Here is a 16,140-nt window from a genome sequence, read left to right as displayed (position 1 = left end):
AGGCCAGTTGGCCCATCCAGTCTGCCAATCTGCAGCATCCACTATCTCCTCCTCTCCCTATTGGCTAATGCTCTTAACATTTGCATCTCCTCTTCCTATAGGCTAAGGTTCTTTACACCTGCATTGTGATGTCATAGAACTTTCTGATTATAGAAATGCAATGGCAGATAAAAGCCAAATGGCCCATCCGCAGTAACCATTATCTCTTCCTCTCTCTGAGAGATCCCATGTGCCTATCCCAAGCTTTCTTCAATTCAGACACAGTCTCTGTCTCCACCACCTCTTCCGAGAGACTGTTCCAAGCATCTACCACCGTTTCTGTAAAAAAGTATTTTAGATTACTCCGGAGCCTCTCACCTCTTAACTTCATCCTATGCCTCTCATTGCAGAGCTTCCTTTCACATCAAAGAGACTCAACTCATGCGCATTTACACCACGTCAGAAATATCTAAGAAAAAGGACCATTTATATTAAATTTTTAATTTTATGGAGCATGTATGGTTGGGCAGACTAGATGGACCGTTTGGGTCTTTCGCTGCCATTATGTACTATGTTAGGTATTTAAACAGGTCTATCATATCTCCCCTCTCCCGCCTTTCCTCCAAAGTATACAGAATGAAATCTTTAAGTCTGTCCCCATACACCTTATTACGAAGACCACGCACCATTTTAGTAGCCTTCCTCTGGACCGACTCCATCCTTTTTAATCTTTGTGAAGGTGCGACCTCCAGAATTGTACACAATATTCTAAATGAGGTCCACCAAAGTCTTATAAAGGGGCATCAATACCTCCTTCTTCCTACTGGCCATACCTCTCCCTATGCACCCTATTATACTTCTAGATTTCACCGTCACCTTTTAAACCTGTTTGGTCACCTTAAGATTATCACATACAATCACACCCAAGTCCCACTGTTCTGTCATGCACATAAGTTCTTCAGCCCCTAAACTGTACCATTTCCTTGGGTTTTTTGCAGCCCAAATGCATGACCTTGCATTTCTTAGCATTAAATTTTTGCTTGCAAGTTTCAGACCATTCTTCAAGCTTCACCAGGTCTTCATGTTATTCACACCATCCAGGAAGTCTACTCTATTTTAAATTTTGGTCAGACTTCATGTAAGCAAATAATTGGTTGAAACATAATATGATCGAACTAAGCTTGTTCACCCTTCAGAAGAGAAGACTGAGAGGGGATATGATAGAGACTTTTAAAATACTAAAAGGTTTCGACAAAATAGAGCAAGAAGCATCATTTTTGACGTTGTCAAATGTGACTAGGACGAGAGGTCATAGACTGAAATTGAGGGGCGACAGGCCCAGGACAAATGTCAGGAAGTTCTGTTTCGCACAGCGAGTGGTGGAGGAGGTTGTGATGTGTTCTGGGTTTCAAGGGCAAGTTGGATGCACATCTTCTTGCAAATCACATTGAGGGATACGGGTAAACAAGGTCTTCATCGGGGAACACCTGGCTTGGCCTCCGGGTGTGCGGGTCACCGGACTGGATGAACCAAAGGTCTGATTCGGTGAAGGCATTTCTTATGTTCTTATATATGGCTGGAAAAGTGAAAGAAACTAGAGAATGACATGGTGACTGTTACCCACGGGTAGCCACGGGTAACCCGGTGGAACAGGGAAAATAATTAACTGGTCGCCATGGGCATGGAGACAAGGCCATTCCCCACCCCATGGGGCAGTGAATGGCCTTCTCCTCGCAGTAAAGGATCTGCCACATTGCCTCCCATCCTTCCCCTTCAGATCAGCACTGGCAGCTCCTCTCACGCTTGTAGCTGCCCACCCGACACCCTCCCTTCCTATTGCTCATAAGTCCGGCAGTCCCCCTACCCTCGCACCAGGCCTCCCTCTGCCGAAGACGATAGGAGGGCTTCCCTCTGAGGTCAGAGCTGGTGCGAGGGTGGGGGACTGCTGGAGAGTGTTGGGCAGGCGGCTGCAAGCATGAGGGGAGTTGCCAGTGCTGATCCGGCTTTGGCGGAGAGAGGGACAAAATTTTTCCCCATGTCATGCTCTAATAGAAACATCTATTTTAAAACAAAATCGATGTGATCCAATGCAGTCTTGATTTTGGTTCTTAGAAGAAAAGCCAGCACACCTCATAAAAATCTAGGCCCCCCCCCCCCCCCCTTTTACAAAGCCACACGGCAAATGCTCTGACACCCATTTAATTCCTATGGGTGTTGGAGCATTTACCATGCTGGCCCATGCTCCCAGCTTTTGTAAAAGAGGGGGCTAGTTACTACCTATTAAGATAGAGTGACCAAATGCATGAGTTCTTGAGAGTACCAGAGACAGGTTTTCTTCAGAGAAACTCCCAGAGCATAGCCTACCTTTCCAGTCAGGACTTTTTACTATGTAACTGCTAGCTGTGCTCTAGTTTCAAGTTTCTTTCAAGATACCCCAATAACTTCAGTGCAGATAAAGGGCTCTCCAGAAACAAAGAAAGCGCAAAAAGTACCGGGGCCGAGGACAAATTCTTTCTTCCTCCATCTCAAAAGTTTCAGCCTCTTTTCTGACCTCAGACTCTCTCTCTAGAATTTAAAAACTGGATTCGCAAACACTCCCGCCAGTATTCACATTTGAACTTGGCTTTAAGAACATAAAGAACATAAGCAGTGCCTCTGCCGGGTCAGACCAGAGGTCCATCCCGCCCAGCAGTCCGCCCCCGCGGCGGCCCAACAGGTCATGACCTGCCTTAATCACCAGAAGGGGCCCCCTTGCCCCCTAGGTTTCTCATCAAAGTCCTATCTTCCCATCAATGTCCTAACCCTCCGGCCTTGCACCTGCACGACCTGGTGAGCTGTCTATACTTATGCAACACCCCAGCACCTCCCTCAGTATCCCACGATCCCCTTTTCCCTCAGGAATCCGTCCAATCCCTGTTTGAATCCCTGTACTGTACTCTACCGGATCACTTCCTCCGGGAGCGCATTCCATTTGTCCACAACCCTTTGGGTGAAGAAAAACTTCCTTGCATTTGATTTGAACCTATCTCCCTTCAGTTTCTCTGAGTGCCCCCTCGTACCTGTCGTCCCTTTTAGTCTGAAGAACCTGTCCCTGTCCACCCTCTCTATGCCCCTAAGTATTTTGAAGGTCTCTATCATATCCCCCCTGAGCCTCCTCTTTTCCAGAGAGAAGAGCCCCAGTTTATCCAGCCTCTCAGCATATGGGAAGTTTTCCAGCCCTCTTACCAGTTTCGTTGCCCTCCTTTGGATTCTCCAACAAGCTTTCCTGCCAAAATTCAAATCCATGACCTACAGACTTCCCCATTCTCTGTCAGGTCAGTCCAACAAACTTTCCCACCAAAAATTCAAATTTCTTGACCCGCAGACTGCCCTGTCCTCAATCAGGTCTGTGAACCCACTATTTACCGAGACAAACCGCAGACCTCAGAAGAAAGTTGAAACATTGGGGGTTTTTTCTACTCAGATGCAGCAAAACCCAGAAAACTGATACAATCACTTCTAATGATGTGATGTTTGCATAATAAAATTGGAAGAACTCTTTGGACATCACTTTTTAGAGGATTTGGGGGTTTTAGAATAAGCATGTAGTTTCAAATGTTCCACCTCCTTACCGTTGGTCAATGCACAATTTAAACTACTCTTTGATTCATGCCTTGTCCCACAATGTATTAGCAGATGGGATCCAAGGACATCGTTTCCGTGTTGGAGAGGATGCAACGCTGTAGGCTCCTTCCTTCATAAGTGGTGGGATTGTCTCCAAATTCAATCTTTTTGGCATAGGTAGAACTGTGGGACACTATATCCCATTCCCTATGTGGACTGTATGGATTTGATTAAACTGTTACTCTTTGTAGCCAAAGTACAACGTATTCATACATGGAGGCCTTCCTCCCTTCTCTCCAAGAACTATTAGTTAGAAAAGGTTAGGCATGACTATTTTGTAATGATGGGCTGCACCTTACCATGGCAGGAAAAAGGATCCTAGCTGAGAAATTCAGGCAATATGTTTCTAGGCATTTAAACAAGAAGTTGAGGGTGGTATATGTATGAAGGACAATTATAGAGGCCACCCCCAGCAAAATACAAGATGTGATGGTAGTACAGATAGCAACATAGACAATATTGGCAACTCACTTCTTAGCATTGCAATGGGAAGTGAAACAAAACAAAAAAATATATGAAAAAGCAGATTACCGCTGAAAAATAGCTGGAAAACGATGACCACAAACGCTCAAAGTCTAAGCAACAAAGTTCATGATCTGAAGGCCCTGATGTTAGAGGCAGACCTGGATAGTGTTGCTATCACTGAGACATTGTTCAGTGAATCCCATGGATGGGATGCAAACATACCGGGATATAATCTTTTTAGGAAGGACAGAGATGGTCAAAAAGGTGGAGGAGTAGCTCTCTATGTAAAGATCAATATCCAAGCGACCGAAATGCAAGGGACCTGGGGAGAGGAACAAGCGATATGGATTGCTCTGAAAAGAGAAGATGGAACTTCTATCTACGTGGGTGTAGTCTACAGACCTCCGACTCAATCGCAGCAAATTGATAAGGATCTGATTGTGGATATCCAAAAGTTTGGAAGGAAAGAGGAGGTTCTGCTGCTGGGAGATTTCAACCTGCCGGATGCGTCTGCAGAATTGGAAAGAAGTAGGGAGATTGTGGATGCCTTTCAAGAGGCTCTGCTCAGACAAATGGTAACGGAACCCACAAGAGAAAAAACAATATTGAATCTGGTCCTCACAAATGGAGAGAGTATCTCTAATGTTCGAGTGGGTGCTCACCTGGGAAGTAGCGATCATCAAATGGTTTGGTTTGATATAACGGCTAAAGTGGAGCGCGACCGCATGTTACTTAAAGTCCTAGATTTCAAACGTATGGACTGTAATTCAATGAGAGAGTACCTGAAGAAAGAACTTTTAGGATGGGAGGACATAAGAGAAGTGGAAAGACAGTGGTCTAAGCTTAAAGGAGCGATAAAAATGGCTACGGACCTTTATGCGAAGAAAATAAATAAAACCAAGAGGAGTGCAGAAAGGACTACAGGGTGAAACTGAAAGAAGCCAAGAGAGAGATACGTCTGGCAAAAGCACAAGCGGAAGAACAAATGGCTAAAAATGTAAAAAATGGAGACAAAATTTTTTTCAGATATATTACTGAAAGGAGGAAGATGAAAAATGGAATTGCTAGGCTAAAAGATGCTGGGAACAAATATGTGGAGAGTGATGAGGAGAAAGCAAATGTGCTAAACAAATACTTCTGTTCTGTGTTCACAGAAGAAAATCCTGGAGAAGGACCGAGATTGTCTGGCAAAGTTACACGAGAAAATGGAGTAGATTCTGCGCCGTTCACGGAGGAGGGTGTTTATGAGCAACTTGAAAAACTGAAGGTGGACAAAGCGATGGGACCAGACGGGGTCCATCCCAGGATACTAAGGGAGCTCAGAGAGGTTCTGGCGAGTCCTATTAAAGACTTGTTCAACAAATCTCTGGAGACGGGAGTGGTTCCTGGGGATTGGAGGAGAGCGGATGTGGTCCCTATTCATAAAAGTGGTCACAGGGATGAAGCGGGAAACTACAGGCCGGTGATTTGGTGACCAGAGAGCTGGATCGAAGACATATGCTAGATGTAATTTACTTAGATTTCAGCAAAGTCTTTGATACAGTTCCTCATAGGAGGCTGTTGAACAAACTTGAAGGGCTGAAGTTAGGACCCAAAGTGGTGAACTGGATTAGAAACTGGCTGTCGGACAGATGCCAGAGGATGATGGTTAATGGAAGTCACTCGGAGGAAGGAAAGGTGACTAGTAGAGTCCCTCAGGGTTCAGTGCTGGTGCCAATCCTGCTCAATATGTTTGTGAGTGATATTGCTGAAGGGTTAGAAGGAAAAGTGTGCTTTGTTGCAGATGATACCAAGATTTGTAACAGAGTAGACACTGAAGAAGGAGTGGAAAATATGAAAAAGGATCTGCAAAAGTTAGAGGAATGGTCTAATATCTAGCAACTAAAATTCAATGCAGAGTAATGCATTAGGTGATTAATAATCAGAAGGAACCATATGTGCTGGAAGGAGAGAAGCTGATATGCACGGACAAAGAGAGGGACCTTGGGGTGATAGTGTCCGAAGATCTAAATAATAATAATAATAATAACTTTATTCTTGTATACCGCCATAACCAATGAGTTCTAGGCGGTTCACATTAATTAAACATAGTTACATGCAGTTAAGTGTTAATTGAAAAGATTTACATAGAGTTAAGTGTTAAATTGAACAGGGATGCAGGCAACGAAGTAGATGAAATTGGGGGGCAGGATAGAGTGGATCGGGGTGGGTGGGGGGCTTGATAAAAAAAGGGGGGAGGGTGGGGTTCTTTGAGGAGGGGGCAATTAAGTGTCGTGGCGTTGGAAGAGGTGTGTTTTGAGTAATTTTCTAAAGCTGAGGTAGGTTGGAGCCTCGAGGATTAATTGGGCTATCCATGGGTTTAGTTTGGCGGCCTGGAAGGCGAAAAAAAAGTGTGACAAGGCAATGGCTGCTGCCAGAAGGATTCTGGGCTGTATAAAGAGAGGCATGACCAGTAGAAGAAAGAAGGTGTTGATGCCCCTGTTCAGGTCATTGGTGAGGCCCCACTTGGAGTATTGTGTTCAGTTTTGGACACCGTATCTGGCGAAGGATGTAAGAAGACTTGAGGCGGTCCAGAGGAGGGCGACAAAAATGATAGGAGGCTTGCGCCAGAAGACGTATGAGGAGAGGCTGGAAGCCCTGAATATGTATACCCTAGAGGAAAGGAGGGACAGGGGAGATATGATTCAGACGTTCAAGTACTTAAAAGATATTAACGTAGAACAAAATCTTTTCCAGAGAAAAGAAAATGGTAAAACCAGAGGACATAATATGAGGTTGAGGGGTGGTAGATTCAAGAGCAATGTTAGGAAATTCTACTTTACGGGGAGGGTGGTGGATGCCTGGAATGCGCTCCCGAGAGAGGTGGTGGAGAGGAAAACGGGATGAACAGAGAGGATCTAGAGTCATAAAATAATATTAAATATTGAACTAAGGCCAGTACTGGGCAGACTTGCACGGTCTATGTCTATATAGGGCCGTTTGGTGGAGGATGGGCTGGAGTGAGCTTTGATGGAGACTTCATTAGTTGGTACCCAAGCCCAGAAATAGCTAAGAAGAAGAAATTTTTTTTAAAAAAAATTGAATCAAGTTGGGCAGACTGGATGAACCATTTGGGTCTTTATCAGTCGTCATCTACTATGTTACTATGCTGCTAGGTTGGAAAAACCCACTTGGCTTACAAAGCGTAATTCGAGAAACTACTATCAAATTTGGAATCCATTATTATTCACCCCAACAGCTAATATCTACATTTCTATTTTGGATGGTTTTTTTATAGTTTTTCTTAGAACTGAGTTATATAATCCTATTTTCTTCCAGGATATACGAGTACCTATACATTATTGGTCAGTCATTGTGAGAGAAGCTATTTATGTTGTTGTTGGATCTCTTCTCAGGATCTTCTGACATCTGTTTTAGATTTCTACTGACATTAGTTCTTGGATGGTTTCCTATGCTTCTATTACTGTTGAACTGATGCCCGTTGAGACTAATGTTAGCTTGTTTTGCTGTACTTGTTAGCATTTCTTAGAAACATAGAAACATGACGGCAGATAAAGGCCAAATGGACCATCCAGTCTGCCCATCCACAGTAACCATTATCTCTTCCTCTCTCCGAGAGATCCCGCCTGCCTATCTCAGGCCCTCTTGAATTCAGACACAGTCTCTGTTTCCGCCACCTCTTCCAGGAAAATGTTCCATGCATCTACCACCCTTTCTGTAAAAAAATATTTCCTTAGATTACTCCTGAGCCTGTCACCTCTTAACATCATCCTATGCCCTCTCATTGCAGAGTTTCTTTTCAAATGAGTCTCGACTCATGCACATTTATATTATGTACGTATTTAAATGTCTCTATCATATGTCCCCTCTCCCACCTTTCCTCCAAAGTATACAGATTGAGATCTTTAAGTCTGTCCTCATACGCCTTATGACGAAGACCACGCACCATTTTAGTAGCCTTCCTCTGCACCGACTCCATCCTTTTTATATCCTTTTGAAGGTGCGGCCTCCAGAATTGTACACAATATTCTAAATGAGGTCTCACCAGAGTCTTATACAGAGGCATCAATTCCTCCTTTTTCCTACTGGCCATACCTCTCCCTATGCAACCCAGCATCCTTCTAGCTTTTGTCGTCACCTTTTCAACCACATACAATCACACCCATGTCCCACTCCGTCATGCACATAAGTTCTTCTCCCCCTAAACTGTACCGTTCCCTCTGGTTTTTGCAGCCCAAATGCATGACTTTGCATTTCTTAGCAATAAATTTTAATTGCCAAATTTCAGACCATTCTTCAAGCTTCGCCAGGTCTTTCTTCATGTTATTCACACCATCCTGGGTGTCTACTCTATTGCAGATTTTGGTATCATCCACAAAGAGGCAAATCTTACCCGACAACCCTTCAGCAATCTATATATATAAAATCGGAGGTATGTATGTGTGTATGTGCCGCGATCACACAAAAACGGCTTGACCGATTTGAACGAAACTTGGTATGCAGATCCCTCACTACCTGGGGTGATATGTTCTGGGGGTCTCGCGGCCCACAACTCTATGTTGCTTGCTCAAGGGTGGGTTCATCCAAGAATTTATATGTTCTTGCTCCAGGAGGTGAAACTAAAATTGTTGTTTCTAATCAAGTTTTGTGTTAGTTGTATTGTATTCATTTTGTCAAATATTTCACTTTATAATTTGAATATTGTACTTTTTATTAAACTGTAAAAAAATACTTTCATTCACCTCTATAAAGTATCTTTATTTGAATCCATTTACAGTGTTATTGCTATAATTAAATACCCGTGCAACGCCGGGGCATCAGCTAGTAAGAACATAAGAATAGCCATACTGGGACAGATTGATGGTCCATCAAGCCCAGTATCCTGTTTCCAACCGTGGCCAACCCAGGTCCCAAGTACCTGGCAGAAACCCAAAGAGTAGCAACATTCCAGAGCTGAGATTGTGATGTCGTAATGCCTCTTATCCCAGGACAAGCAGGCAGCTATTCTTGACTGATGGGTGACGGCACCGACGGAGCCCCGGTACGGACACTTTTAGAGTGATTGCACTCTAAGAACTTGGAAAGTTCTGGATACCGCACCGCGCATGCGCGAGTGCCTTCCCGCCCGACCCCGGCGCGCGGTCCCTCAGTTTTCTAGTTTCCGCGGAGCTAAGAAGACGCGTTCACTTCAACGGCCGTTGAAGAGATTTTTTCACGCCTTCCCGCTCGCGTAAACCCCCCTTTTTACAATAAGTTTTCTTTATTTCTTTATTTCTTTTCTTATTCTCTAAAAAAAAAAAAAAAAAATAATAATTTTTTCTCCTCTTTTTCGATTCGGCCCGGCGGGGCCTGTTGCCACGATCGAAGCCTCGGCTTTCGATTTGGCAGAGGCTGTTTTCCCGTTCATGCCCCCTCAGCCCGGTTTTAAAAAGTGCCAGCGGTGCGCTAGACCAATTTCGCTGACAGACCCCCATAACTGGTGTCTGCAGTGTCTTGGTCCTGACCATCGAGCATCTTCTTGCTCCCGCTGTGCAACTTTAAAAAAGAGGACCCTCAAAAACCGCCAAATCCAGCAGCGGATCCTTTTCGGTGCCGAGATGTCCGACTCCGCAACTCCGGCACCGACATCTGTTCCACAGTCGGCTCCGACTTCGTCGACACCGCGTGATTCGACGCCGGTATCGCATCCCACAGGTAAGCCGGCTAAGAAGCCTTCCCCGTTGGAGCGTCCTCCGGTCTCTACAGCAGTGAGCCCAATCCTGCCGACCTCGAGGCGCCCACGGAAGCGCTCCGCTCCGATCGAAGTTAGTCCCTCGACATCGGGCTCTTCTTCGGAGTGTCGAGCGGCACCCAAGGCACCGCAGAAGAAAAAAGCGGTGCCGGTGCCATCCTTGGACGAGCGCATCGCCGCCGTTCTGCAGGTGCAGCTTAAGGATCAACTTCAAAAGCTGTTTCCTGCTCTCTTGACCCCGAACCTTCCAGTACCAGTTCGGTCGGAGCCTCCGGTACCGATAGAGGAACGCCCTCTCTTATCGGCATCCACTTTATCGGTACCGGCACTTACCACATCGTCATCGATGCCGGTTCTAGCTCCTGAACCTAGGTCTCAGCACCAGGCGGTACAGACCTCGGTACCGATACATCAGGTTGCATCGCCTGGTACCGTTTCTATGAGATCGGGCAAATCTACACATAAAACCCGACACGTAGAGCCCTCCACACCTGAGTCTCGACACCATGGCTCTCAGGTTAGAGACCCTGATTTGTGGGGAGATTCAGAAGAGCCCTTCCTATCTGAAGGAGAATGCTCTTCCGATGAGGAGGAACACCTGGTGACAGACCCTCCTTCTAAACAGGATTCCACCTCTTTTACCTCCTTTTTGAAGGAGATGTGTGAATCCCTGTCAATTCCCTTGGAGGCTGAATCCAAGAAGTCCAAAGCATTCCTTGATGCTCTGGACTTTGACCAGCCTCCAAGGGAATTCCTTAAACTTCCTCTCCATGATATTTTACGAGAGACGTTTTATAAAAACCTTGAAACTCCCCTGACTGTACCAGGAGCTCCTCGTAAGCTGGACTCTCTATACAGGGTAATCCCCATTCCTGGGTTTGACAAGCCCCAGCTCCCACATGAATCTCTTTTGGTAGAGTCTACATTAAAGAAATCAGCGGGGGCTAATGTGTATGCTTCAGTCCCTCCTGGCAGAGAAGGGAAATCTATGGACAAATTTGGCAAACGGCTTTATCAAAATGCCATGTTGGCCAATAGATCAGGAAACTATGCTTTTCATTTTTCTTTTTATTTAAAGCATTTGGTCCAACAATTGTCTTCATTTGAACAATTCCTTCCTGATCGTAGAAAACCTTCTTTTCATTCCTGTGCTTCCTCTCTCCTTCAGTTGAGGAAATTTCTTGTCAGGTCAATTTATGACACCTTCGAATTGACTTCTAGAGCCACGGCTATGTCAGTGGCTATGCGCAGGTTGGCATGGCTCAGGGTCTCAGAGCTAGAGGTGAACCACCAAGACCGTCTAGCAAATGCTCCTTGTCTGGGGGATGAGCTGTTTGGAGAATCCATGGATTCAACAACACAAAAACTGTCGGCTCATGAAACCAGATGGGATACTCTTTTAAAGAATAAAAAGAAGACTCCCCCTGCTAGACCGTTTCGCCAACAATCGGCATACCAACGCCGATATGCTGCTCGGCCTTTACCTCAGCATTCCCAACAACCTAGGCGTCAGCGACAGCAGCAGCAACGTCAACCACCTAGGCAAAATCAGCAACAACAGGTGAAACCTCCTCCACCTCAAAAGTCTACTCAACCCTTTTGACGTGTTTCTCCAGAACATAGCCATTTTGCCTCCATCAGTTCAACTTCCCCTACCCATTGGAGGCCGTCTCACTTATTATCTCAGCCGTTGGGAGAACATAACATCCGATCAATGGGTTCTCAACATCATCCGCCACGGCTACTCTCTCAACTTTCAAACACTTCCATCTCAAAGTCTGCCAAGAGAGTCTGCTTTGAACACTCCCCAGGCTTCTCTCCTTATTCAAGAGGTTCAATCTCTTCTTCTTCTAAACGCTATCGAAGAGGTTCCTCTGGACCAGAAGGGGCAGGGGTTTTACTCCCGTTATTTTCTGGTTCCAAAGAAGACAGGAGATCTCAGACCCATCTTAGATCTTCGAGATCTCAACAAATGTTTGGTCAAGGAAAAATTCAAGATGCTCTCTCTGGCCACTCTCTACCCTCTTCTCAATCAAGACGACTGGCTATGTTCCCTCGACCTCAAAGAGGCATACACTCATATTCCAATCCATCTAGCCTCCAGGCAATACCTCCGCTTCATGATCAACAACTGTCATTACCAGTACAAAGTTCTCCCCTTCGGTCTTGCCTCATCTCCACGAGTATTCACCAAGTGTCTCATTGTGGTAGCTGCTTACCTACGCTCCCATCACCTTCAGGTGTTTCCTTACCTGGACGATTGGTTGATAAAGGCCAATTCATCTCAAACAGTTCTCCTGGCCACCAATCAAACCATCTTGTTCTTACAGCTTCTGGGGTTCGAGATCAATTTTCCCAAATCTCATCTCCTCCCCACTCAACGGCTTCAATTCATTGGAGCGGTGCTGGACACAGTCCTCATGAGAGCATTCCTACCGTCCAACCGTCTTCAAACTCTCCAATCTCTGTGTCAGCAGGTACTTCCACAACGTTCCATCTCTGCCAAACAAATGATGATACTCTTGGGTCACATGGCATCCACAGTCCATGTCACCCCCCTCGCACGTCTTCACCTGCGCATTCCTCAGTGGACCCTTGCTACCCAGTGGTCACAAGCGACGGATCCTTGCTCACGGCACATATCTGTGACATCATCTCTTCGTCAGTCTCTACAATGGTGGTTGATATCCTCAAATCTCTCCAGAGGTCTTCTATTCCATCTACCTCCTCATCAACTGATCATCACCACAGATGCCTCCCCTTATGCCTGGGGAGCTCATTTGAACGAATTCCAAACTCAAGGTCTTTGGACAGTGCAGGAAATGACACATCACATCAATTTCCTAGAACTCAGAGCGATGTTTTATGCCCTCAAGGCTTTCCAACATCTTCTCTATCCTCAGGTCCTTCTGTTGTGCACAGACAATCAAGTGGCCATGTACTACATCAACAAACAGGGTGGGACAGGCTCTCGCCTCTTGTGCCAGGAAGCCCAGAAGATTTGGACTTGGGCCACAGATCACCATCTCTTTCTGAAAGCGATTTACATTCAGGGAGAGCAGAATTACTTAGCGGACAAGCTGAGCAGAATTCTCCAACCTCACGAGTGGACACTCGATCCCTTAACTCTACAGTCCATCTTTGCTCAGTGGGGCACTCCTCAGATCGACCTTTTCGCAGCTCCTCAAAATTACCAGCTGCCTCTCTTCTGCTCCAGACTATACACTCCTCACCGTCTGGCAGCGGATGCATTTCTCCTCGATTGGTCCAATCTGTTCCTGTATGCCTTTCCTCCTCTGCCTCTCATGTTACGAACATTGTTCAAGCTCAAGAGGGAAGGAGCCACCATGATTCTGATTGCCCCAAGGTGGCCCAGACAGCATTGGTTCTCCCTTCTACTTCAACTCAGTTCCAGGGAACCTTTTCTGCTTCCACTGTTTCCTTCTCTGCTTACGCAACAACAGGAGACTCTTCTACATCCCAACCTCCAGTCTCTGCACCTGACAGCTTGGTATCTCTCGGGCTGACTTCACAGCATTCTCTTCTGTCTCAGCCCGTTCGGTCTATTCTGGATGCTTCCAGGAAACCAGCCACTCTGCAATGTTACCATCAGAAGTGGACACGGTTTTCTTCCTGGTGTCTTCTTCATCATCATGATCCCACGTCCCTTGCAGTGGAGACCCTATTGGACTATCTACTTTCTTTGTCTAACTCTGGTCTCAAAACTACCTCCATCAGAGTCCATCTCAGTGCTATTGCTGCATTTCATGAGCCCATCCAGGGAAAACTCCTTTCAGCTCATCCCCTAGTCTCTAGATTCATGCGAGGTCTTTTTAATGTAAAACCACCTCTAAAAGCACCTCCTGTGGTCTGGGATCTTAATGTGGTTCTCTCTGCTTTGATGAAGCCTCCTTTTGAACCCTTAGCTACTGCCGCTTTCAAGTTTCTCACTTGGAAGGTACTTTTCCTCATTGCTATCACCTCTGCCAGGAGGGTCAGTGAGCTCCATGCACTGGTTTCTGACCCACCTTTTACAGTCTTTCATCACGATAAGGTGGTACACATCCAAAGTTTCTCCCAAAGGTTGTCTCTGAATTCCATCTCAACCAATCTATTGTGCTGCCTGTTTTCTTTCCAAGACCTCACACTCACTCTGGTGAACAGGCTCTTCATACTTTGGACTGTAAGAGGGCTTTAGCTTACTATTTAGACCGTACTAAACCCCACAGATCTTCGCCCCAACTTTTCTTATCTTTTGATCCTAATAAGTTGGGACGCCCTGTTTCTAAACGTACGCTGTCTAATTGGCTCGCAGCGTGCATTTCATTCTGCTATTCTCAATCCGGACTGGCACTGGAAGGTTCTGTCACGGCCCATAGAGTTAGAGCTATGGCAGCATCTGTAGCTTTCCTCCGCTCCACGCCTATTGAGGAAATCTGCAAAGCTGCTACTTGGTCCTCAGTTCACACTTTTACATCACATTATTGTCTGGATACATTCTCCAGACGGGATGGTCACTTCGGCCAATCTGTTTTGCAAAATTTGTTTTCCTAATGGCCAACCTTCCCACCATCCCTCTTTTTGTTAGCTTGGAGGTCACCCATCAGTCAAGAATAGCTGCCTGCTTGTCCTGGGATAAAGCACAGTTACTTACCGTAACAGGTGTTATCCAGGGACAGCAGGCAGATATTCTTGCGTCCCACCCACCTCCCCGGGTTGGCTTCTTAGCTGGCTTATACTAACTGAGGGACCGCGCGCCGGGGTCGGGCGGGAAGGCACTCGCGCATGCGCGGTGCGGTATCCAGAACTTTCCAAGTTCTTAGAGTGCAATCACTCTAAAAGTGTCCGTACCGGGGCTCCGTCGGTGCCGTCACCCATCAGTCAAGAATATCTGCCTGCTGTCCCTGGATAACACCTGTTACGGTAAGTAACTGTGCTTTTCCACCAATGCCTAAGAGCCAACCTCAGCAGTGATGTCACAATGGCAGAAACCCAAAGAGTAGCAACATTCCAGAGCTGAAATTGTGATGTCATAATGCCTCATTCCACCTATGCCTAAGAGCCAGCCTCAGCAGTGATGTCACAATGGCTTGATTGTCCTATACTTGGCTTACATAAGAATAACCACATTAGGTCAGACTGTTGGTCCTTCTAGCCCAGTATCCTGTTACCGACAGATGCCAATCCAGGTCACAAGTACCTGGCAAAACCCCCAAAAGTAGTAACATTCCATGCCACTGAACCCAGAGCAAGCAGTGGCTTCCCCCATGTCAGTCTTAATAGAACTTCACGGTATTGCGGTATATAAGCTGTTTTTATTATTATTATTATTAACTAGCTGATGCCCCGGCATTGCACGGGTATTTAATTATAGCAATAACACTGTAAATGGATTCAAATAAAGATACTTTATAGTGGTGAATGAAAGTATTTTTTTACAGCTTAATAAAAAGTACAATATTCAAATTATAAAGTGAAATATTTGACAAAATGAATACAATACAACTAACGCAAAACGTGATTATAAACAACAATTTTAGTTTCACCTCCTGGAGCAAGAACATATAAATTCTTGGATGAACCCACCCTTGAGCAAGCAACATAGAGTTGTGGGACGTGAGACCCCCAGAACATATCATCCCAGGTAGTGAGGGATCTGCATACCAAGTTTCGTTCAAATCGGTCAAGCCGTTTTTGCGTGATCGCGGCACATACATACCTCCGATTTTATATATATAGATAGCAGACTATGGACTTTTCCTCCAGGAACTTGTCCAAACATTTTTTTTAACTATTTACATAATCCACTCTTACCACCTCTAGCAATGTGTTCCGTAGCTTAACTATTATCTGTTTGAGAAAAAATATATATATTTTTTTTCTCCTATTGGTTTTAACAGTATTTGCCTGTTGGCATAATTGTGTATTTCCAGCAGGTCCGCCAGGGCCACCGTCACCTGTACCATTTCCTGGAACAGCTCGAGGCTGAAGAAAGTTCAAACTGCGTACTGCTACAGGTCTCTTTGGGGATCACCCCCCCTCCCTTGCCAAGACCAAGCCTCCAAAAGCACTGAGCTAACAAGAGACTGTAAGTGACTATGGTTTCTTTTGAAACATTCACATACTACTTGCTACACTGTAATTAAGGAGAATTAAGGAGAGCAGATTCTCACAAGAAGTACAGGATACAAGGAGATAAAAAGACTTTGTGAATGCTGTTGGTTTTCTGTCTGCCATTGTGGCTTCTTTAACGGTTGCCATTATCCAATTAGACCCCTTTCTTCTCCCTCCGCCTGGATAGG

The sequence above is a fragment of the Geotrypetes seraphini genome, chromosome 8 (genome assembly GCF_902459505.1).
Source record: "Geotrypetes seraphini chromosome 8, aGeoSer1.1, whole genome shotgun sequence".
Classification (NCBI taxonomy): Eukaryota; Metazoa; Chordata; class Amphibia; order Gymnophiona; family Dermophiidae; genus Geotrypetes; species Geotrypetes seraphini.
This window is presented reverse-complemented; position numbering follows the sequence as displayed.